Here is a 26,191-nt window from a genome sequence, read left to right as displayed (position 1 = left end):
AGCCTCGCTCTGGAGATGACAATCGAGACGAGGCGAAAAGTATCGTAAACATTTCTCGTCTTATCTTGATTCTCGAAATAGTGTAAATCCATTCTTTAAGTGAAAATTTCTCTGTAAACTAAATGTTAAACGCTATTTTGTTACTTTGTAGTTCTGAGCTTATCAAATTATGGTCTGTGTAGGTATGTTTGCAGCAAAGCTTTTATAATTACTTCTGTATATCCTAAAAGTTAGTTTATTATATAACTTACTTTTCAGTGATATTCCGTTATTTTTATTACAGTTACTTTCCTTAGGACATACAGTAGAATATTTCCTTTATGAAATTTTAGTGGAACGCTTAGGTTTAAAATTTGGGTAGTTGAAAAGGCGTGTCATGGAGTTCCGGATCCGCTCACCTAAATCCCGATTTTTCTGTCAGTTTTGCCTAATTTTAAGACAACTTTTAAACATTTTAACACCATTATTATTATTATTATTATTATTATTACTATTATTATTATTATTATTATTATTATTATTATTATTATTAGTAGTAGTAGTAGTAGTAGTAGTAGTAGTAGTAGTAATATTACTGAGGTTTTGTGAATTCAATTGTCCACACTGTTCCTAAAAATGAAGTGCTTTCTTTATGGCTGTTTTAGTCGTAGGTCCACAGCTTTGGAGCTTATGTCCCTGCATGAATCCCAGCACCCGCGCAGTGAGCATTGTGTTGGACAAACGTAACGTGTGTAGGTTTTTTCGGGGTTCAGTTTCCTTCCACTTTCTTCATTCCACTATTTCTTTCATTCTCATCATCGACATCTCCTTTAACTAAGCCGGCATAAACCTAGAACGTAAAACTGAAAAACAAATTTTCTTAGGGTTCTTGTGAGTTGAGTGGGCCTACTTTCAACATGGAATTTGACTGGAAACATTTCGTTTATAAAAGGTTCGCTGCGTTACGAGTCACCGGTGGATCGTACGATACTTAATTACTGTGCGCTTCAACAAAACACTCGGTGACTCTTGTGGCACTGAGACCCAAACTCAGTTTTACACTAACGCAGCGAGCGTGCTAGCTAGGTGTAGGACGTACGCAGTGGATGTGTCCCGGTGGTCCCGACAATTCTGTTCATTCCCGATAATTTTCTTACTTTTACCTAATGTTTGGGGTGATTTTACACACTTTAATACAAGTTGTCCTCACTGGAATTTGTCTTTACATTATTATTATTATTATTATTACTATTATTATTATTATTATTATTATTATTATTATTATTATTATTATTGTTATTATTATTACTGAAGATTTGTGATTTCAATATTATGTCCTATTCCAACAAGAAGATCGCTGGGAGCGCGGTGGCTCAGTATTGGATTCGAGTGCTAGCCATCTTGCTGTGCAGACGTGTGTAAGTACTCTGCGAGTGTGTTTTATAGAGTGTTGTTTAGCGGGCTATTTACTCGAGAACGTATTGTTCTCTGTTGTTGTGTTTGGTTTATAAGTGAATCATGAATACTATACGTAAAAATACCACCAAATTTGAGTTTGATAAGAGTTTACGCCATTTACCACCGACGCCACTTGAGGTTCATACCTGGCTTGCCGAGAAAGTAAAGCTCACCTTGGACCAAATTGCAGCCATTCGATTGCACAACGAACATTGTTGTCTTTATGTTAAGCTTAGTGCCCCTAGTACTTATATATATTTTTTTTTTTTTTGCTTACAACACCTGAAAAGATGATATTTACTCATTCCGATGGGACATAAAGTTTCGTCCATATTTCCAGCGAAAATGAAGACGTCATACGAATGCGGGTTTTAGAGTTGCCCATTGAACTCAGTCCCGACGTGATTGACGCAACATTAAGTATTTATGGATCTATTTCTAAAGTAATCAATGAACAATGGTCTGATAAATTACATTTTCCCGTGTTTAATGGAGTTCGTGTTGTGTATACGACCCTAAAAAGCATATTCCGTCTAAAGTGACATTTCAAGGTCATCGTGCTATAGTTATGTATCCTAATCAGCCCCCTACTTGCTTCTATGGCAGCAGTAGTACGCATGTTTATAGTCATTGTAATAAACGTCAGCCTATTAATCTACCTGCCCGACATTCGTCTGGTACTTTACAGATGACTGAGTTGTTCATCGGACCTTTATCCCTAACAGCTCAGTATTCAAGCTCTACTGCGTCACGTCCCACCACTGCCTCGTCAGAAGATGTGGATATGGCCGAACTTGAACTAGATATTCCTAACATACAAAATGTGGTGCAGAGTAACCTTCCTTACGACCACCTGATTCACAAATGTTATACCCTGTTATTACTAGTGCTATCATCCCAAGTTCAGATATTCATACCAGTGTCACTCCCACAGAAGTTTCGGAGAGTTCTCTGCCTGCTCCTGTGTCTCCCGTCCGTGTTACTTCATCAAGTCTACCCCTCAATAGTTGTGATGTGTCTGTTAACTCAAGTGTTTTCCTTGAAAACTCTAGAAGTGAAAATTGTGCTCATAAGCTATTGCAGCCTACAGTCGAAGACACAGGTGGGCGAAACAAAAAGCGAAAAGTGTCGACAGCCAAACAACCGTCACGTGATCCTCGTGTCCTTACTTCAGACGGTGTAAAGTCTTCTTCAGAAGCAACAAGTGAGGGTCAATTGTGTCTCAAGGTTACGTAAACAGTTCATACTCAACCATAGTGTTTAAGTTTTTGGTGTTTTGTTTCCGTTTTGATATGAGTGACGTTTCTGTTCCTCGTTCCCCAATATGTTGTTTACATATTTGTGTCTGTGCATTCCCTAGGTTTTTAATCCGTATCTTATGTTTCCCTTTCATTTTGCAACACTTAACTTTAACAAATCTACCGGGGTTCTTAAATTTACTGCTTTACTGGACATTTTACTTTGTCATTCCATTTATGGTTACTTCTTACAGGAAGTTGGTACGGCATCCTTTGTCAATATTCGAGGCTACAATATTTATAATAATTTCACTTGCAACGCTACAGGTACAGCCATTCTTGTTCGTCAAGGTATACAGTTTGACAATGTTTTTTACCATTTATCTGGTAGTTTAAGTAGTGGTATGATATGAGATGTCAAAATTTCAAACTTGTACTCGCCTTCGGGAAATAATCAAAGCTTTGCCCGCAACGAATTTTTTGAAACAGTGCTTGCCCAGGAATCTGCCGGAAATTATTCTTGTCTCATTATTGGGGGCGATTTTAATTGCGTCATACATCAATCACAGCAAATTCCGGTCTACAATTATTGTGCTACTCTACACAGGTTGGTAACAGGCCGCGACTTAAAGAACTGTTGGCTTACGTTACATCCGGCTTCCTCAGGTTTTAACTTTTACACGCCTACAATCTAGTCCAAAGATAGATTGTTTTCTTTTTGTTTCTCAACCTCTGCTTCGCGGGTTAGTCCATATGCAAACTTCCCCCACGTGTACTTCTGACCACTTTGTACACCCAGCCACAAAAGTATCTCCCCCCTAAGCGCTATAATACCATTACTTGGGATCCAGGTAATTTGCAGCTGGGAGAACGCCTAGACAGATGCAACCCAACTTACACGTAACTTTTCGCGGCACTGACAGCAGTTGCTAGACCTGATCGAGGTGTTTATGCAGGTAAAATTGTAAAGTAGGTGACTAAAGATACAGTGATCCACACTAAGATGATCATGTATGGTTCGGATCGTGTTTTCCAAAGAACACCATATATTAATCTCAATATTGCTGTGTATGTAATGTATTACTTCTTTATATACTGTATGTTTACAGAAATATAAATACTGACCATGCATTTACCAGGAAACGCTTGAAAGTACCTGAAAATATCAAATCTAGAACAACTGCTGCAAATAAGTTTGTAAATGCACTGAGAAAAATCAATTATCCGGACAGCGGTATATTGTACAAATACAAGGATTCGTTATGTTTACTAAGGAAATCTGTACGGAGCGTACTTTATCCATATGCTACACAGGTATTGCCTTTTACCCGCTTAGATATTACATCATGTCGCTGCAGGATGTCTGACATCTAACACTCTTCTGTATTTTACATACGTATACGTATGTTAAATACTTCAGCTATATGTTATATATGTCCATCTGTGTGTGAGGTCCTGACCGCCTATAGACTCCTCTTTCTTGCACCATAGATGACGTCATGAAACAACGGTCGTTTGCTTGCGAGTTGGTTTATAAACGAGGTTGTTTACAAACGGAAAAGAAGAGCGGAAGGAAACAAAAGCCTGGGTAAGTGCAATAGTAAACTATCACTTTAGTTAAATATTCCATTAATTATATATTCCTTTAGTATAACTTGCTTTAATATAGTACTAAACAAGTAATGTGATTTATGACTACAATTCTTACTATTGTAACTCGTTAATGGTTGAGGAGAAAGGAATGGGTTAATCTGAATTTTGAGAAATCTTTGAATATTAATGTTTTGTAACTTTTTACATTTCAATGTACGCAAAATGAATGTTATGTGTTTATTCATTCCTTTTTATATGTGACGGTTTATTACTTGATGGAGCTTTACTACAGGACTGCTTAACATAATTGCTAAGAAACCGTTTTCAGCGCGAACATTTTCTTGTGTAGTGAAGATTTAGGATTTAGATTTCTGGGCTTTCGGCATCAATGACCTTGTTAGCCCGTCACATGTGAGTTATGACGTCCCTCGGTGAGCACACTATCCGGGGAAAGGGAAGGAAGCAAACGGCCTGGGACCTATGTGTTGGGTACCACCCGGCATTTGCCTGGTGTGAAATGAGGAAAACCCAAGAAAGCCTCATTCAGGATGGCTGGACTTAAAAGCTTTTGATACTTTTTCGACCGAGTGCCCCTACCGGAATCGAACCTGGGTCCGTTCGTACCGAAGGCGAGAGCGTTAGCAACTACGCTACGCGGAGCCACTTGTGTCTAGAAAACTTATTTTTACATTTGCAACAAAATTTATTTCATTTCTTTCTTTATTTTTCTTTTTCTTTTTGTTTTTTAACAATAAAACAAAACATATTTTACAGCCTCACTGAAATTTAAAAACAGCGGTCAGGGAGAGCTCACCTTTAAGGTTCTTTTTGTTTTGTTTTGTTTTGCTTGTTATGTTCTCTAGTTAACTAATGTTTGAGTTACTGACAATTAAAACATTATTATTATTGTTTCATAATTTTGGAACCAAAAATTAGATGTTTTTCTTTTTTTCCTTGTGTTGACGTCATTGTGGCAAGTTGGGGTGTTTGTATCGTACTTTGGCATTAATTTGGTTACTAGCACTTAGTTTCAAGGTCATAAGTTGCTGGCCGCTTGAAACAGCTACTACACAGCTTGAAGAGTTAGGAGTGTCAGGCGTTTGACTTGCAGCTTTCGTTACAGCGTCTAAATTGCAGTATTGGATTGCGTCCAGCTTCTATCGCTGGTAAAAAAGTTATATCGCTTTCGTAATATGGTAAGAAATAGAATGTAACAGTTAGGTATAGTATATATGACTAGTTTAATCAGTTGGAACTTACTCTGTTTCCTTGTCTTATTCTTTCGATTATGTTTAAGTACTGTGTCTTCATAGTATTGTTTCACTATTTCTAGAAGGAATTAAGTATTAACGAAGTAAAGAATAAGCAGAAGCCCACTTTGATTGACGTTTACTATTTCTCATACTTCATTGAGAATGTTTTGATCCCCAATTGGGCAAACTTCTAGTGTATATATATATATATATATATATATATATGTGTGTGTGTGTGTGTGTGTGTGTTTGTGTTTGTTTTTTGTGTTGCTTACACTGCTTTAGAGATGAGCTCCTTCATGGCTAAGCGGTTAGCGTACGCGCCTTTGGTGTGGAAGACCCGCGTTCGATTCCCGGCGGGAGTGGTTCGGAGTCCATGTTAATCAGTAAGTCCACGTCTCATACAGCCTCGTTGCAGAAAAGGATATTAAAATCAACTTAGCACTGCTTTACAGATGGAGTTGTTTGATTCAGGGTTCGAATGAAGCTTTTTACGGGAAGCAGGCACGTAGCCAAGGGGTGGGTCCAGACCCCCCCTTCGGATCCAGAAATGAAAAATATTAAGGAAAGATGAAACAGATGAATCAGCCTCAAAAATATAAAGCTACAATAAGCGTTTGGTTACTCTTTCTTACGAGGAGCTTTGTGTGGAGGAAACGGGGAAACGGGATCAAGTTGAAATTGGATATTATTGTAACGGAACATTCCGAATTCCATCTAGCTCCATGTTAACTCTATGCAGCGGCGCAAATCTGTCTTCAACATTGGGAGGGACGCGTAAGACAGTTCTCATATTTTTTTTAAGGATGTTCAAAATATTTATGAAGTTGAAAAACAATGCTGCGGAGGATCAGGGGAGCAGAGTTGTCTTCAAAATTGTGAGGCGGGCAGATTGAGGGCTTATTCTGGGGTGGGTACATAATTTCATCTTACTTTCCTTTGTGGCAATCAGACACAAATCATCACATTTCTCCCCGAAAATTGCATTTCAAATCGGATTATTGAGGGGAAAGTCCCCCCCAGTTCTAAGATTGGAGGGGACATGTCCTCATCCCCCGGAATTTGCGCCAGTAACCCTATGGACTAAAATGACGATCGATAAACCGGTTCTTTCAGATAGCCTGTCAGTTAGAACTTAAGCAATGCCCAGAATTACCAATAATATGAACCATTTTGAATTTCGCGGCAACACTAATCCATTTTATAGGATGTCTTTACTCCCGAAAGAGATCTCGTTGCTATCCTTGACGGCATTAAACTAAGATAAGAGAAATAGAAAGAAGACGAGAAGAACCGAGTTCGAATGACCTCGGAAGACTATGTCTTTGTTAATACTTTTTTCTATTCTTTTACGCTAGATTTCTTCATAATTCTTTAATTAAAATACGTACTAACATAGGGCCTATCCTTATTTTATTGTCCTAACAAATCAATATGGATATGTTGTCAGTAAAATAGTTTAGATTGATCGATCCCCTGGTGTTGTAACCACAGTATTTCAAGTCACGCACCCCCCTTCCATTACGAAAGCCTAGCTAAAGGAACGAATACATGCTACCAGTAAAATAGTTTAGAATGATCGAACCCAAACGAAGCAGGTAATTAACAATAGTACTAGGTATGTGTAGACTAAATGAGGTGATTTGCTTCGTGACCCTTCGAACAATGTACGAAGCGGATGCAAGCAGTTAGTACATGGAGTTAGCTTACCTAAATTTAGATTTCGCTTTCCGAAATCTTAATGGATGTATTAAGTGATTTCGTTACTTACACTCTCAATCTCTAAATACAAGGATTCAAAACACATTTTCGATTCCAAACTATGACTCTGCTAGACAAAGAAAGCATAGGCCAGTGTATGTTTTACTTCATTTTCATATACGTGCTTGTAGGTTTTCTCGGGGACTTGGTTTCCTCCCACTTTCTCATTCCACCAAATATTCCATAATCATTAACTTGCTTTAATCACCGTCTCCCTTAGCCTAACAGCATAATCATGGGACATTAAACTCAACGACTTTATTTTTATTTTCAAGTGATTACTTTTCTCTCCCTTATTTATTTTTAATTTAATTTCTCTTTCAATTTCCCTCTTTTAGGAACATTAACATAGTTTGCAATTCTTGCTCATTATAATAACACTATTAAAAGTCCCATATGCAGCTCACCACGTTGTAACCCAGCGGAAACAGATGAACAACGAATATTCTCGGAAATATATATTGCTTACAGCGGCGTAGCGAGCATTACAAGATTGGGAGGGGGATGAAACTTGAAATTGCCAAGTCTTGATTTTTTTTTAAAAAAAATGTCAAGTCTTGATAAAAAAAATGCCAAGTGTTTCGAAAATCTTACAAGCCCTGTGGAAAACTATTACAGCAACCTTATTTTCATATTCGTTCCATTCCATGCCCCGTCTGAGACACGAATAAGATCAGCCCTTGTTCCGCTCTCGAGTCCAATTTTAACATCTAACCTCAGGATCATTATCATCACAACTGTTAATTTGATAACTCATGGCTATGTTAGGTAACCTCCGCCAGCTAATCTTCACGAGAACCTTTCAAGTTACAATCAGTTGTAGAAATGCATTTAAAAACGTAGAATAAGGTAGGTTATATTTACTGTTTGTGATGTAGGAGTGCCTAATTTACATATTAAACATTCAATTGAGGGGTTCAGTGAGAGACCAGGCTAACCTACATCCAGGTCAAGATTGAGATTTTGAAGGAACAGCATACCAATGTCATTAATTGACCTTTGCCTCAACCACTTGTCGGTGTGGCTTGTCCTGAGTCAGGGGCGGATCCAGGGAGGGTCTATCGCCCCCAAGAAGAGGAAACTTTGTGAATTTTAATATAAAATAAACCCACCCAGAGTTGAATCTCTTAAAAGTAGCTATAACTTGTAAGTAGTGGCATTACAACCCACCGCCCCCCAGTAGTCCATCCTGGATCCACCCCTGTTGTATACTAAGCCAAACTATGAATATCAGACGTATCCTTTGTAACGTGCTGTTTTCATTTGTTTCCTTTTCTTTCAGAAAGTTAAAATTGTCAGTTAGCCTAGTCTCTCGCTAAACTGTCAATTGTGACAAAGCACACCAATAATTGTTGATGCCAACTAAAACATACATATCCAAAGCCTACAAAATATATCACATTATTTAAGTTTTTTTTTTTTCAAAATTGCTTGCAATGTTTTTCTTCGTGCCAAGCATCCGAATGTCATCTTGAATTCTGACCTTCTCATTTCACTACAATTCTTTGAAGTGTAAAAATGCGCAGCTTTTTTTGTTTTTTCCTCTCTCTCGCTCTCTTCAGTCCTTCAGTCTCCCCCACTTTGATTTCATGATTTCGCACTCTGATGAAAAGTATTAAACACCAAAACGGAAAAGTACTAATATATAACCTCTCTTTTAGTAGCCCCTCCAACCACGCGCCCGGGGCACGTGCCTTGCTTGCTCGCCCATAGCTCTGTGAGCTATATAAGTAACATACAATGCGCGCGCATATGTAAAGTTGGTGCCAGCTTTGATTCTCGCTGAGGGAGTATACATATAATGTTGGTTCGAATTCCATCAAAACCATATTCTCATTTTTGTGTAACCTTGGTACTGAAGAAGACAGACTTCAACAAATATTCCTGTCGGGCCTCGATGGCTCAGTGGTAGAGCGTTCACCTCTGGTGTTTGGGGTCTTTGGTTTGATCCCAGCTCGCGCCAAGTAAACTTTGTGGTGGACAAACACCGTGTGAGTGGGTTTTCTCGGGGTTCTCCCGTTTCCTCCCACTTTCTTCATTTCACCATTTCATTCATTATACCATCATCAGCGTCTCCTTTAGCCTAGCTGGTATACCCGTCGCACGTAAAACTCAGATTTCAACAAATATTCCCTTTTCAGCAAAACATTAGGTTAAATTGGAAACAACGAACTAGATCACATATTTCCAACTTCATTATTGATACAACTATTATATACAGGGTGCATCAGAAGTCCCTTGTCATCCTTTCTGAAAACTACAGGGATGTAGTTTAATTGAATGCGAGATAAGAGATACACATTAGGCCCAGAAGGATACTTTCGGATTACATCACGCTGACGGTCGCCATCTTAGATTCGAAATTTTAATACGGATGATAAGTGGGTAGTGTGATACATGGCCATGCACTAAAATGTTCTGAGGATGTCAAATATGCAATCAGATATCATGTAACTTATTCTGGTGAAATGTTATTGGCAATGAACCAAGTGAGACTATATGTAGTGGTATGTCATACCCTTCTGTTTTTTTTTTCAGTGATAGAGACATACCGTTTCTGGTTTTTTAGTGATCAAGATATACCTTCACGGAAGAATAAATGCTAAATACCTTTAATAAATCCATTTTTATACGCATTGACAAAGATTTTATTTCTTATGTAGAAGTAACTTCTAAGTTGACAATACTGACATTTTTTACCTTTTTCTACCTTTTGTTTGTAAATTTAGTTGTTTTCAAAGAAGTTCATTAGTTTATATTTTGATGTGCCATATTGAATTGTTTCTTTCGTATGTTGGTATGTGTCGTCTTGTCTGAAGTCTTATAAGCGTCGTGTTTTGAGCATGGGCGGATTTAGGGGATTGCAGTGGGGGCGGATCTTACGGGAGTTTGAAATACCCCTCATTCGAGTGTGTGGTCCAGGAGTTTTCCCGCTGGAAATTGTTAATATTAAAAGTCGTTTTTTGAGCATTTTCGTGTATAATTTTCTGATACAAGGTAAGGGGCTATTTTTATTTTATTTTATTTTATTTTATTTTTTTCAGAAAGTTGTTCACGATGAATGGATCAGTCTCTCCATTTTTTCTCCGTAACTAAAGAAGCTTTCCAGTGGTTTTCAGACATTATATAAATAGAAATGCAATCTTGTAGGCTTCACACTTCACTGCATTTGAACATTTAGGTAGCCGGTATGTCGAGTCTAAATCGTAATAAAACGCACCGCCTCTGATTGTTCCCACTTCGAACACATTTCGCTGTTATAGTCAGGGGTAAAAGCGAGGGGGAACGCGGAGGACGGAGTTCCTCACCTCGAAAAAAACATGTACGGCGTCTCCCAGACCCTAAAATGGTACAATGGGCAAAGATAGGCAGGAGAAACGGCGTGGAGTGATGCCGCTACCTACCGTCCCCCCACCTTTTCAGGTCCACTTTTACCCCTGGTTATAGTATATGTTCCACATGTCCCTACTGAGCAATAAACATTTGCAGAAGCTTCTTCCAATTAATGTGGACACAAAGTAGGATATAGGGTCAAATTCATGCACAGACGATGGCGATACTTTGTTCTAGATGATAAAAATTATGGATATTTACTGCACAAACCATAGGCTTAACATGTCCACAAAGCTAGAAATTGAACAGCGTTAGGTCCGGTGATCGGGCAGCCATTCAACTGCCTCTCGTCGATCAACCCATGTTCTAGGGAATTGTTCAAGTAGTGACGCACCATGAATCCCATAATGAAGAAAGCGCCATGGTGTTGAAAAAACTGCGAGAATGTACCATCCTCGGGCATCGCAGCTCGCAATATCTATCTTGTACGAGCGTGAGGTATTATTCCGCAGTTAATTTTATGGAATGAAAAAGTGACTGATTAGACGTATTCCTCATTTGTCTGCCAACACCATAATTAATTTTCTTTGCGCTGGTCATGTTGGAGGAGTCTTGCACGCGGGGTTGTCAGGTGACCAATTGTGCATGTTTTGCCTATTAACCTTCCCATTTACGTAGAGGTTAGCTTCATCTGAAAAGAGTATTTGCATAAAAATGTTAGAGTTTAACCATAATTACTCGATAACTTGGTCACAAAACTGCACTTGGCGATCAAGATCGTTCTCGTGGAGATGTTGCTTCATTTGCACCTTGTACGGATGCACTTCTACACGCGCAGACCCTATGACTCAACCCGCATTGCATTAATAAATGACGTGTGCTCCTTTGGGGCCACATCGAGAAGGAAGTCAGCACTGCCGTAGGCGTTGCTTCATCTGTAGCTGTCTACGACCGTCCGCTACGTATGTCCACGAATGTGCCCGTCTCCTCAAATTTAGTTAATTACTGTGACACTGCAACATATAACACAGTCACATTGTGGATGATTCTGTTTGCAATCGGTAACCACTGCACAGGCACTCCTCCCGCCCCACAGTTTGAATATTTCGATACATTCCTTACGTGCTAACGGTATGGTTCTACATCTAGAAGAAAGAGGTAAATGCAACGTTCAATTGGCAATAACTTTTCACCAAATCAAGCTCCATGGAATCTGATTGCATATTTGACATACTGAGAAAATTCTAGCCCGTGGCCATATATATATATATCACATTACCCACCAATTTATAACAAACAAATTTAATCCAAAATGGCGGCCATCTGTGTGAGTATTCCCAAACGGCCTAATGTATCATCCATCTCACATTCAATTAAACTACACCCGTGTAGAATTTAGAAAGGAACTTCGTATGATGTATACAGGGTGTTTCGAAAGTCCCCTGACACAGGGTAACTCTGTTATCAGAGTTACAACAACATGTAAGAGGAAAAACCATTTCTAAATATGTTGTTTTCAATCTAACGTGAACACTTTTTAAATCGGAGGAGCCGTTTGGGCTGTACTCTTTATGCGCCCAATGTGGAATGAAAATGCAATGTTACCATTTACCTGGACCCACAACATATGTGAATGGAGTTACTGTTTGAAATGGGCCATCGACATGTTAGCGTAAAAGACAGTAACTTCATTCACTTATGTTGTGGGTCCAGGTAAATGGCAACGTTGCATTTTCATTTAACATTGGACGCATAAAGAGTGTACAGCCAAACGACTCATCCGATTTCGAAAATTCTTTCAACTTACATTGGAAACATCATATTTGGAGACGGTTTCCCAATTACATTTTGTTGTAACTCTGATAATAACCGAGTTACTTTATGCCAGGGGACTTTTGAGACACCCTATATATATTATGGAATATATGTTTGATATCCCTATAACTGTAGTATAATTTTGTTTAAATTTACAAGTTATTACAAGTAGATTCTGACTTACATGCGTAAGAGTTTGTATGTAACTAACTAATGAATTCTATTTCATGAAATTTACATTGAAATATTTAACACAAAATCTTTTATATTCATGCTTAGTGACTTGGCTTTGGACTGCAACTGATTATTGTACCCCATTATTGCTTGAGAAGAAAACCGATGTCCGAATCTTCATTTGGAGAAATCAAAGTTCTATTGGAATGCTGAGGATTGCAATTATTAATTTCTAGACTTCAAGGTGCGTAAATTATATCTAGGTATAATCTGTGTTTATTGTTATAATTACTATTACTATTATTGGGTTTAGAATCAATCAAGTACTTCATGATATTTTAGAGGGATCAATATGGCTGCCAGATAGATAAATATTTGAGCGTCAGGCCCTTATTTCTTTTCAATTTTATATTTAATCAATGTCTATTTTTTCCCCCTCATTATTCCACCAAATCGTATTCCAAGATCATCAATTTTCAATACTCATTTGTGACTGTCAGCATACATAGCATAACCGTAGGACGTAAAGCAAAGATTTCTTTTTATTTTTCGTTTTCATGTCTTTTCTCCATACCTGTGAAAAATAACGCCTTCAACATCATAAATTTGTATGCTACTTGCCTGCATTCGAGCACAGTAATCAACTATTTGGACATTACGAAGCAAAGCAGGTCTACTTTGCAGTTAGCATAATTTTGAAAGGATGTGACATAATGATATTGATGTTGCAATGTTCAGCACCGTAGATAATTAAACAGTGCTAGTAAATAAATCTGTAACAATTGTATTGGTGTTTAGCTTACATGACCTCCAGACGGGCCATTTTTTTTACAACATATTGTTACTTGTACATACTCTATATGAGGGGCCGCGGTGGCTCAGTGGTAGAGCGTTCACCTCTGGTGCTTGGGGTCCCGGGTTCGATCCCAGTCCCCGCCAAGTGAACTTTGTGGTGGACAAACACCGTGTGCGTGGGTTTTCTCGGGGTTGTCCCGTTTCCTCCCACTTTCTTCATTCCACCATTTCATTCATTACTCATCATCACCGTCTCCTTTAGCATACCCGGCAAAATCGTGGAACGTAAAACTCAAAGATTTCATTTCATATAAACTTTAGTGCAAAGTAACCCCATAGATGAAGATATTTTGCACCACATACAAAAAAGTATGTTCAACATACTAACATAATGTTTGTCTGCAATGTTTTCTCTCCTGTATTTATACATTTCACTTTTTACACAAAACTGCATGCAGTCTACAAATATTGATGTTGGAATTATGGTACCGGTATCAGTACTTAGTATGAATTATCGATATTTGTAAAGAAAATTATGTATTTTCTGGTACCGAAATACGAGCCACATTCTGATAGTTTAGCATGACCCACAAAAATGGCAACTGAAAAACAGAAAAACTCTCCGTGAACTGATTTGCCTTGGTTGCTCTTTACATCCAAGAATATCATCTCAACCGTAATCAGTGGAAGATTTACGGGATTTGGGGCTTTCAGGCTGAAGCCCACCCAAATTGCAGGATTTCTTTTTTAAAAAATCTAATTTAGTCATTCCTATGCGTATGCCCGTCAAACCCTTCAAAAAGTCTAGTGATTTCTAAATAAACGAAATACAGTGAAACCTCTCTAAAGCGGACAGCCGTGGGGAATCAACAATTGTCCGCTATAGAGAGGTGTCCGTCTTAGAGAGGTGTCGATATTTTCTTACGTAAATTAGTAAATAAGGTAATATGTAATTACAAACTATTGAAGGTAACTTATCAAACCGTTCTATGACTGTGGGCATGTCGACATCTGCGGATTCTCCACAAATCGCTTTGAAAGAAATTTTGTGTCTAATCCGCAACTTCTCTAACCACTCGTTGGAGACCTTGAAATCTGAAACATTCATTTCTGTTGCTACCTCCAAATTCTTAGCTTTTAGCATCGACCCTAACACAGGAATTTTTTTTTCATTCCGCACTCTATAAAAACATTCACTTGCACACCAACTTTGTTCAAAGCAATGAGACACTATTTTCAACGTCATTTTCACACCACAACTTTATTAACTTGTCTTGGTTTTATATTATCTCAGATGCTTGTGTTTTACCGATACAAAAATTTTCAGCTATCCTTCGCACACCTCAGTATTCTTCGAAAATTCAATCAATTCGATTTTAACATTAGCGCTTCTCGTGGCATTTCGAAAGCTCACAACAACTTACACCTTATTGCTTATTCGATGCAGAATGACTTAAAAAGATTTACGTCTACAAATAGAGGCACTATGACAATATGCGAATACGCGGCCAAAAAATACCAAACATGTCTTCTGCTTGATTTCAGCGGAACAGTAGAATGACGTGTCATCCCAAATGGCAGGCAACTGTTAATCACTTTTGATTCTAAAACAGGTTGGGTGGGAGTGGAATGCAAGCAAAGGATATGAGGGTGTTGTTAAACAAAGACGCTTCATCTGAGTTTCTGAACAGCCCCTAGCCCATATCGTGCGTTATCAAAAAGCATGTTAATGAAAAATAACAACATGTAAATACAATATAGGTAGTTAAAAACATTTTTGTTTTCATTCTTCAGTAATGCATTATTATTAACCTCAGTATTTTATAGTCCATTCTTAATCTTAAGGTGATGTATAATTAAGTTTTGAATTCGGTTAACTTATTTTGTTTCTCAAATTGTTTTAAAAATGTATGTACAAACATGTTTATTTTCATTTTTGAGTGCTTAAAGTCACTATAGTTATTAAACATAGTATTTAATATTGTACTCTTAACGTTAAAAAATATACAGTTAACTTTTGAATTCAGTTAACATTTTTCTTACTGAAATTGCTTTAAAAAGTATGTAAAAACATTTTTATTTTCTTTCTTGAGTGTCAAAAGTGATGCACAGTTATTAAGATTAGTACTTTATACTCTATTCTTAATTTTAAACTGGGGGGCGCGGTGGCTCAGTGGTAGAGCGTTCACCTCTGGTGCTTGGGGTCCCGGGTTCGATCCCAGCCCCCGCCAAGTGAACTTTGTGGTGGACAAACACCGTGCTCGTTGGTTTTCTCGGGTTCTCCCGTTTCCTCCCACTTTCTTCATTCCACCATTTCACTCATCTCTCATTATCACCGTCTCCTTTAGCCTAACCGGCATAATCGTGGGACGTTAAACTTAAAGATTTCATTTCATTTTTAATTTTAAACTGATAAACAGTGCGTTTCTGAATAAATTATGTCAAGTTATTTGAGTGACGAACACTGGTAGAAAATTCTGACTACTACTGGAACATTTTGATTTTAAGGTGACGACTACTGGTGCAAGGATTTTAAAATATTGTTTTTCCTTCAACGGCTACTCCTTTTTGAATTCTGACTACATGGTCATTATAGGAAGGATCAGTGAGTCTTTCCAACTATGGTACAGCTCCGACAGATTCACGATGCTGAGAGAAGAGACAAAATAGTATGTTTTCAACCTTAAAGTGAGAACCACTGGCGTTTTTACCCTGCTATGCAAAAGTAAGTGGGTACTCAATGGGGTTCCAATGCGGTACCTAATTTCTGCACTTTAGATATATGGAAATGCATGTGTCTAAAATGTAAAGAACTGATATTTGTTTACTGAAAACTGCAACTCGGTAAGCCTTAGGGATACCGAGATATGGGAAAATAAAGAGCGACACGATATGTATGTGGGGCTTGCCAGGCCCGTATCCAGGGGGGTCTAGGGGGGCCCGGCCCCCCTATATTTTTGCTGGCCTCCTAAAAGTTTTAGAGTAGGCTCGCAAAAGAACTATAATATGGTGATGAACTATCATATGGTTGGATCGGGCCCCCCCTAACTTCAGCCGGGCCCCCCGTATATTTTTGGGCTGGCTACGGGCCTGGGGCTTGCATACTTGAAGGTACAATTTGGAAAATGAATTAAAATATGACTAACTGCTATCAAGATATTGTCAAATAAAGGGAGGACCAATACGGGTATGGGATTTTCGTGTTAGATGATAAAATTTCCGAAACCGGTCATGGAAAATTAATAAGCACCAGTAGCAATTCCATCTTCAAGTAATTAGATATTTCGATGGGGTGTTAGAACATCTTACAGTCTACTAAGATTAAATTTTAAAAGCTTTTGAAAATATAACTTGAGATTTGTAAAGAGTATTAGAAATATATAAGTATAAATATGTTTACCTAAAACTTCCAGCCAGTACATCTAACATATAGAGAAACACCGTGAAATAAAAGAGTATGAGATGTTGAAACTTCGGAAAAATTATTGGTCCCAACAAAATTAAATAAGATGGTACATCTATGGGTTAAGTGAGTACCTCATTACAATTTCGATGGAAAGATTATTTCTAGGTTTTCTTCAGGCAGTTCCAAAGGTTCATCGAGCTGTGTAAAAGAGTGAAAATTCCCTGTGAATATCTAATATAGTAATCAAAATATAACAAGTCATATGTTTTATGGCGTAAAAATAGAGATCTTTAAGGATTTGTACTTCTGGGTCTTTGCTATAAGAAAGAAATTCAAAAACCTACTCTTTGTACCTTAATAGACAATTAAATCAGTGAGAACACAGTAACTTAGTGGTGGGGTGTTTACCTAGTATGTTTTGCAGAAACTACACTGGAGTATTCTCTTAATCCACAGAGATACGATCACACTTAACTGCCCATTTAATTTTAAAATGAAATTAAGGCAAATGAATGTTGATGATAGAATTGATGGAGTGCAAAGGTGGGAGGAAACGGGATTACCCCGAGAATACCCACGAATACGATGTCGACTACAAACTGACTTGGCCGCGGATCGAACCAGGAACCCAATACACCAAAGATACGCACTCTACCACTAAGCCACCGTGCCTGCACCCATTTAATTGTCTATTAAGGTATATACGGTAGTTTTCTGAAATTTCTTCTTCTTACAGCAAAGACTCAACAGTACAAATCCATGTGGGTCTCCATTTTTACGACGTCATAAAATACATAATTACTTATATCTCGGTTGCTATATTAGATATTGACAAAGAATTTTCATTCTTTTTGTACGCTAGGAATTATCACGCTTGGATTTACCCGAAGAAAACTTCGAGCTGAATTAATCTTTCGATCGGAATTGCCCTGACGAGTGTGAGGTACTCACTTCACCCATATAAGTACCATCTTATTTAACTTTTATTAAGATCAAAAATTGTTTTATGAAATTTCAAGATCTAATACTCTTTTATTTCACGGTGTCTCTCTAGCTGTAAGACGTACTGGCTGGAAGTTTTGGGTAACTCTATTCTCTTTTCTAATACTCTTTACAAATGTCAAATTATATTTTCCAAAGCTTTTAAAACTTAATCTTTTTAGACCCTTGATGTTCTAAAACCCCATGGAAATACCCAGTTACTTTAGGATGAAATTGCTACTGGTGCTTATTCAGATTTCATGACCAGTTTCGGAAATTTTACCACCTAACACCAAATCCCCGTAACTGTGTGGGTCCTCCCTTTATTTGACAATATCTTGATAGCCATTAGTCATATTTTCATTAATTTTCTAAACTGTACTGTCAAGTATGGAAGCCCCACATACCTATGGTGTTCCTATTTATTTCACTATATTTCGGTAACTGTTAAACGTACCGACTTGCGGTTTCGGTAAACACACACCTGTAACGTTCTTTATAAGTTTATTAAAATATATTTTAGAATGTTTAGAAATGGGAGGTCTGTGAATGCCATAGTACCCGAAAGCCCCCATAAGGACGTGTGTGTAGTGTACTGAATTGAAACTACTTTTGAGGTTGTTGTTAGCCCTCAGTAATTACGTTTTCGAAACTGCACAATGTAGTACGCAAACCTCACACTTCTATGGTGTTGTTCTTTATTTTCCCATACCTCGGTATCCATAAGGCTTACCGAGTTGCGGTTTTCTGTACTAAACAGATATCAGTTCTTTACATTTTAGAGACATATATTTCCACATATCTAAAAATGCAGACATTAGGTACCGCATGGTACCTCGAACGCCATTGGGTACCCACTTACTTTTGCATAGTAATACATTTCGAGTTGTTCAGCATCAATAAACACTTTTTTTAATTAATCGTTTTTCTACCAGAAACCCAAAAGTCCATACCTGACCGACCAGGTTTTGTCCATTTAATTTAAAAAATGTTAAATATTTTAAAATGTAACATTTTAAATATTTTTTTTTATTTTTGTTTCAGGTATTTCATGCATCAAAACAAAACCAGGATTCTGCATGAAAGACAGCGAAAAGAAGCAGTGTAATTTGTGGCTAAAAGCACGTCCTTTCTGAAGACAGACCCGATTATATTCACATTCTTTTGTACGAATATGTAACCTTAATAAATATACTGCTCCACAAATTATTTCTTTCTTCCATAAATTAGAATAAATGTATGTCTGTTTAAAGAAAATGTTTGTTACGTCAAGTCCTTTCAACTCTTTTTCTCTGTAAATAAGAACATTATACCTTGCAACATTTTTTTTTATCATTGTGCAATTCCGATTGGATAAAGTAAATCTGCACGAAGCACTATTATTTCAGACATACATTAATAACTAATGTATTGTTCTGTGAATAAGGCAATGGTATAGTGAACATGTTTTAACATAAAATCTGTAACTCAGCTTTTCAGTAGTCAACTTTATTGAGAATCCGAAGAAAGAAAGAAAAAATGTTGGACTTAACAACGAATTTCAAAATTAGTTTTGTTCGAGTTCTGGACTAATCCAAATTATCCAGAGAAATCATTTATGTTGCTCTCTACAGATGTATCCTTTATCCAAATTGTATAAAAGGAGACTTCATACATCGCTATATTTTGTATGAACTATGTTTCGTATTTATTTAATCACTTTGTACCTTTCTCTAGTGTTGACAACGCCGCAAGTGTCAATCGAATAATTTAGTGTTTCACTCATGTAACCTTGTGACTAACGTACGTCCTGTCGGTATATATATGTTACTGGGTTCGATTAGCGACAAACAATTTTTAGCGTTAAACAAATACAAAAATCTACACGCAATGAGATACGATGATCTTTGCCTCATAGACAATACCAAGCAACTAACTTTACTGAGTGTGGTTGAGTTTACTAGTGGTATTATCTGGGTATAATCAGTGTTCCGAGAGCTATACTTCTTTTTGTGCTCTGAATTGCAAACTTTGATATAACCGTTTTAAATTATTGTATATCTATCTATCTATCTATATATCTATCTATATCTATATCATATAAAATTGTAAACTAGAAACTTCCGAGTAGTTCTGAGAATCATCGCTCTTTCTTTAAATAATGTATGAGACTATTACACTGCTCGTTACTTAAAATGTTGAACTAAGAAGGATACATCCAGGAAAGTCCAAATTTGCAGAATGTATAGAGCAGGGAAGGATAAATATGTTTGGTCGATGGCTGCACAGCTTCTCATACCTATGAACTCCGCCAGCTACAGTTGATGAGCTGTGGCATTGGATCGTAAGACGCATGGCTTACCATACCAGAAGAGGACATCCTCTCGATGTCTCGCTGTGTTACAGTCGTTCTGGTTGTGAATGTTGGGTCAGTTCTGCTCCTTTGTCACCACGTTGTCACACAGCGAATACAGCGATAAGTTTAACCCTTAACGTACCAAACCTAAGTCGTCAAAGTTGTTTACCATGCTGGAGTCTTCTGGAGACCCCAAGTATTATTTTAATTTCTCAACACAGTATTGCAGAGGGTTGCTCCAACTATTATTTTTTGGATGTCTAGAAGCATACTTAAGTTAAATGAACATTGTTGACATCAAATATTATGTATATTTGAGCACTATTCAGTTCTTCATACAATTTTATACTTTTGTGTTCGTAAATCTGAAACACAGGTTTAACAATGGAGTTTTTACACTTTCAAGTGTGTTTTTATTTTTTGTATTTTTTAAAGAAACTAATCGTTGATCTAATCATGTAATTAATATCTCAAAGGGTTGCAGGATACATATAAAAATTGAGAATAAATTGATTCTTATAATTGCGGCAGTATCACTAAATATCACTCTCTGGGGTCCCTAGAGTACCCCGCTTGGTATGTTAAGGGTTAAGCATAGTTGACACTTACTATTAGATATCGGCTTGGGAACTTTGGCGTAGCTACCCTGTCTCCTTGAAGTTTCATTTTTAATGGCGAGTACTGTGTAGGAATCATCTTGTGAGGGAACACGTTTTCAGCTGACACCATGTTTTTAATTATAGCGTCATTTAAAAAAATAACTTATCTGTTAATTAAAATGTGCAGAGAAGTTATTTCTGGAAAATCCTATTCACGCCTCTTGTGGTAACAACTTCTGCATTTTGGAAGAGGATATTATTAAGGAAAAGAATGAGGTAAAGTCGTCTTTATATAGTACACACGGAAAAGAAAGTATTTGACAGTTGACAAATTTTCTTTTGCCAATAGCTCGGGAACAAATGAATTAATTTGGATCTTTTTGTTGTTATTCTTGACAACCTGCCAAAGTCGGTCCTCTAATAGGTTAATTTATTGTTGAGTTTTTAGGAAAACAAATTTTGTCAACTGAAAAATATTTAATTTCGTGACTGTACAAACAATGGATGATAACGGCTTAATAAATGACTTACGTAAGTCTTGTTTGAGTTTGAACATAGGATTGTACATGGCTGTGCATTTTGCATTATTATTGAAGTGCTGCAACTAAGTTATTGCAAAAGGTATGATAAATTCTTACAGTAATATTGTCACATATTGATTTACTCTGTATGAAAACTAAAATAGTTTAACATATGGTTAACCTCCTTTGTGCCAATAATTTTAAAATTAACGCTTGCGCCACTTTTCAACCTTGGCTTTGCAGTAGCTTTCCAAAGAATTAGCAGGAAGTCCAAACTTACACCCTGCAGGTAAATACATTTCTCTGGACAGTTTCACTGCTCCAAACTAAGATTGAAAAGTGTAATTTTTTAATCTTATTATTATTGGCACAAAGGAGATCAACCATATTTTAAGCTATTTTTGTTTCCATACAGAGAAAAACAATATGTGACATTACAGTAAGAATGTATCATGCATTTCTCACTATGTTGCAGCACTTCAATAATGGTGCACTATACGTACAATCTAGATCCTGAATATGTCCAATCCATATATTACAACAAGGCAATACGTATGCGATACAGGTAAAATCCGCATATTTCATATGGACAATCTATAAGCTACATACATCCAATCCATACATTACATATGGCCAGCCTGTACGCGACATACGTATAATCTATATGCTGCATGCAGACAGTCTGTAAGCTGCATATGTGCACTCTGTATGGTGCATACGGATATTCTGTATGCTGTATCGGGACAAGCTGTGTGCGACATAAGGAAAATCTGTATAATACATACGTACAATACGTATACTGTATCTAGTCGTACGTACGGGGCACAAGTAGACAAGTCTACAATATAGATGCTGTCTCGGGGTTAAACGCAAGAAACACACGTACAGAACGTATATTGCATACTTCTTGAAATTATGCTCCGTCCTGATAGTCAGTGAGTGTCGTCATTATTAACCCACATGCTACATACGATCCTGACGTCACAAAGCTAGATATTACCTCCGTATATACTTGTTGCTGCAGATGACGTCACACGAATGACGTCATTGCACTTATGCGGACAGTTCGTATAATGCATACTTTTTCAGCTATACGTTTGCTGCAGGATGTTATATACGGTTGTACGTTAAGTCCAGAAACTACAGGAATTACGAATGTAACCTACGTTTTTAAGTATGCCACCTACATTTTTTTTTCTCAGTGTGATTGTCTCAATTGAGAGACCTTCTCCAATTCTCCTCATACCAACATAATTTTCTTTCTGGAGAAGATGAGATCTTTCTTGTCACACTGAGTGTGTATTGAAACTGAAATTTAAAGATTTGAATAAGTTCCAACCTGGCCGGGATTCGAACCCGGGTCCACCGAACAGAAGTTCAATACTCTAACCACTCAGTTCCCGCGTCACTTCACCTTTTACCTAAACTTTTAGCTAGTTAAAATCGTTGCATGTAAAACTATACAAATACTATAATAAGAAGGAGTTTCATATGAGTGTCACAATGAGTTACTTGAGTTTTCCTTCTTTAACTCAAAAACAAGTTATATAGACCTTCGTCAATGAGCAAAATATCACGAAACGTTATCAATTTGAGACTACCTCATCGTTTTTAACTGCTCCCGATTTACATTACTACTATTCTTCCTCATCGCGACTTCTAATTTCTAAGAAAGAAAAGCCGGCAGCATTTACGCCGACTCCAAGAGTTTCAGTATTCGCGCGCTACCCTAGCCAGTTGTTTAAGTTGGTCATGTAAAATGTACTGAAAAATTTGAGCAAGAGAACGCAACCTAACCAACCTCTGCGGGGCTTCTAACCCGTTCCTACTACTACTACTAATAATAATACTATTGCTGCTGCTGTTATTATTATTACTTTTATTATGGATCCGTATAGTAAAACTACAAGCTTATTTTAATGAAAAAAGTGTTATGATGTTTAAAAAAAATCTTGGGCCCTAGTACGGTCGGCCACGAAGAAAGACAGCAGATGGCCTTAATTTCCGCGATATGTAGGTCTTGACTCTTTATGCCCTATGTGTATCGGCCAATAAGATCAGAGCATATCTGAAATTCTTGGAATGCGCGAAAATGCAAGCCGGCAGACAGGCACGCAGCCAGGATTTCGTAATAGCGGATATCCGTAATGAAATATGGAAGTTGTCACACCAGGGGCTTGGTCACTCTAAACTATTTTACTGGTAAAATATTTTGGTTCGTGTAGCCAGGATTTTGTAATAAGGGCGTGACATGAAATATTGTGGTTACCCACAAAAGGCTCGATCAATCTAAACTATTTTACTAACAACGTACCCATTTTGGTTGGTTAGGACAATAAAATGAGGATATGTTAGTAAGTATTTTAGTAACAAACTATGAAGAAATCTCGAGTAAAAGGATATTAAAAAAATGGAAAAGGTATAGTCTTCCGAGGTCTTTCCAACTCGGTATTTCTTATATTTTCCCCTTTTTCTTGCCTTCGTTTTATGCTGTTAAGGATAGCAACGTGATCTATTTCGGTTGTGAAAACATCCTGTCGCGCAATGGATTACTATTGCCGCGAAATTAAAAGTTTCTTTCATAAGTGTCTCTGGAACGTATGTTGCCAGGCTCATATTATTGGGGATTATTGGTATTTCTTAAGTTCTACCTGAGACTCTATCTGATAGTCATTTGTAGTCCATAGGATTAGCATGGAGCTAGGTGCAATTCAGAATGCTCCGTTACAATAATATCCATTTTTAACTTGACTCGCTCCCCCTGTTTCCCCCCAAAAAAGTTCCTCGTAAGAAAAAGTAACCAAACGATCGCTGTAGCTTTATATTTTTAACATTGGTTCTTCTATTGCTCGTTCCTTTTTGTTTAATTTTCCCTTAATGTCTTTTTCATTTCTGGTACGGACCTTCGGATAAACCCCTTGGATACTTTCCTGCGGCAGACATTATTTTCGCACTCTTTGAATTACATCAACACGTGTAGAAAAAGAAAGCTCTATTTTTATCTTCCGTAACTACTAGTTTGTTGTTTTATCTTTATATGAGGAATTTGTGGTAAATTGGCACATTATGAAACTCATATGGCAGAAACACGGGTTCGAATCCCGACGTGGCAGCCCCGTAACTTAGTTTTTTTTCTAGGGAGGGGGCAGCATTAATACGTGTAATGCGCCCCTAGAAGAAGTCGTTTTCCTAATTCTTGGGCCCACTCTTTTCACCCATCTCTTACTCTTTATGGGTCCCCGGAGGTTTGCGAGGTCGTTAGTTATGCCTCTGGAACCGTTCCATACACGACAAATTAATTAAGGGGACAATATTGACAAACCTGACAATAATATACGAATATATATTATTTCTAGGGCCCATAATAGTATACATGTTTTGCTGAAATGGGCCCACGACTCACATTTGTTTTATTTACCTTTTCTGTGATGTTATGTTTTACGCTTCACTTATAATTTCATGTTTGTATCGTACATGGAGTAAGACAATTTTGTCTTAAAACGCCCCCGCCAAACGGCTTAGAGCTTCCCTGGAGGGAAGTGGCGGTTTCAAGTTTCGGCCCCTATGTCGTGGCAATCATTATTTTCTTAATTGGAAGGTATATATGATTTTGTAGTTTTCTTATTCCATTATTATTATTATTATTATTATTATTATTATTATTATTATTATTATTATTATTATTATTATTATTATTATTATTATTGTAAAGTCGAGACTTGGCTACATATTTTATATTTTATGAGTTTTCTGATTGCATTTCAAGTCGTTTTGTTGAATAATCAACACATTCCATTTTAGGGGGTTTGGTGGAGGGAGATATTATCCTGTTGCTTTTCATTTGTTTAGTTGCACGCTACACCAAGCCTCGATACTACAGTTTACCTTTCCATATCTACGGGAAGTACCCTAAACGTTGTGATGATCATAAGAGAATAAGTGAATAAGTGATGAGATCAATGAACTTTGCGTATTAATATTTCAAATATCAGGTTGTCAGAAAATTCATGACGTATTTCGGTTAAATATGACAGATGATGGTTTGTGGGTATACTAGAGTTATTTGGATCATGCAATAGTTTGTAATGAATAGCTAAGATGTTGAGCGTTTTGTGTAGTAATATTGCTCTTATGTGGTTTGGTTTTACAGATTTTATCAGGGATGGAGTGCGTCAATGAAAACTTAACCCACCACGCAACGTAACTCATTCTGATCCATGATCTACCACCCAACTTGGCCCACTCTGGCCCACTACCCACCATGATCCACTTCGACCCACTACCCACCATGAACCATTGGCCCACCAAAACACATCGTCATCAACTCTGACACATGATCCATGTCCTCTTTTCTACCGACTACAGAGTTTATACTTGTAATAAAACCAAGTTGTCAAATTCTAACTAATAAGAGTTTGAATTTCTACGGTCAATCCCTCAAGCACCGGTCTGTTACAATAATAATGGATCTGACCTTTACGTTATAAAATGGTAAAGTGTTTCTCATAGGCAAAATTACGATGAATTTCAATTAAATTAGCATGGTCTATTTATTTAGTTGTTGAATTATCGACACTTTTGAGTGGAAAAACGGATGAAATTTGAAAGTGCCAAATCAATTTACGTAGACCAACATGCAGAAGCTCATATTACAAATTTTATGTCTATTATTCTCACGACTTTATGGGTTGATTGCTCTGTGCTCTAAGCGCTCCATATAATATGCAAGCTTCAGCAATTTTTATAAAACGTATGGTAAACATATTTGGATATATGATGCGAAGCACTGTGATTTTTCTTGAGTTGATTTTGAGTTTAACGTCCCCTTTAGCAGGGAGGCTATATGAAGCATGGAAGTACCCCATGCCATAAACGTCACCAACACCTAATGGCCCACTTGCGGGTAAACGTCGATCGTCAATATAGAGACGAGGAGAAGGACGGCCGCTA

At 37.3% G+C, this 26,191-nt stretch overlaps 1 protein-coding gene and 1 long non-coding RNA gene across 3 annotated transcripts in view; one reads left to right on the top strand and one right to left on the bottom strand.

Moving 5' to 3' along the window:
* Apoltp (Apolipoprotein lipid transfer particle) overlaps positions 1-26,191 on the bottom strand; it is a 6,186,292-nt gene that overhangs the window by 986,693 nt on the left and 5,173,408 nt on the right. The gene's annotated exons all lie outside the window — the stretch shown is intronic.
* On the top strand, positions 12,594-18,992 carry LOC145687761 (uncharacterized). Its single transcript, XR_014131744.1, has 2 exons — positions 12,594-12,848; positions 18,831-18,992. It is a non-coding gene; the product is annotated as an uncharacterized LOC145687761 (long non-coding RNA).

Source organism: Thermobia domestica, chromosome 6, assembly GCF_964235325.1.
Source record: "Thermobia domestica chromosome 6, izTheDome1.hap1.1, whole genome shotgun sequence".
NCBI lineage: Eukaryota > Metazoa > Arthropoda > Insecta > Zygentoma > Lepismatidae > Thermobia > Thermobia domestica.
Note: the sequence above shows the minus strand (reverse complement) of the source record. Positions and strands in the feature narration are given on the sequence as shown.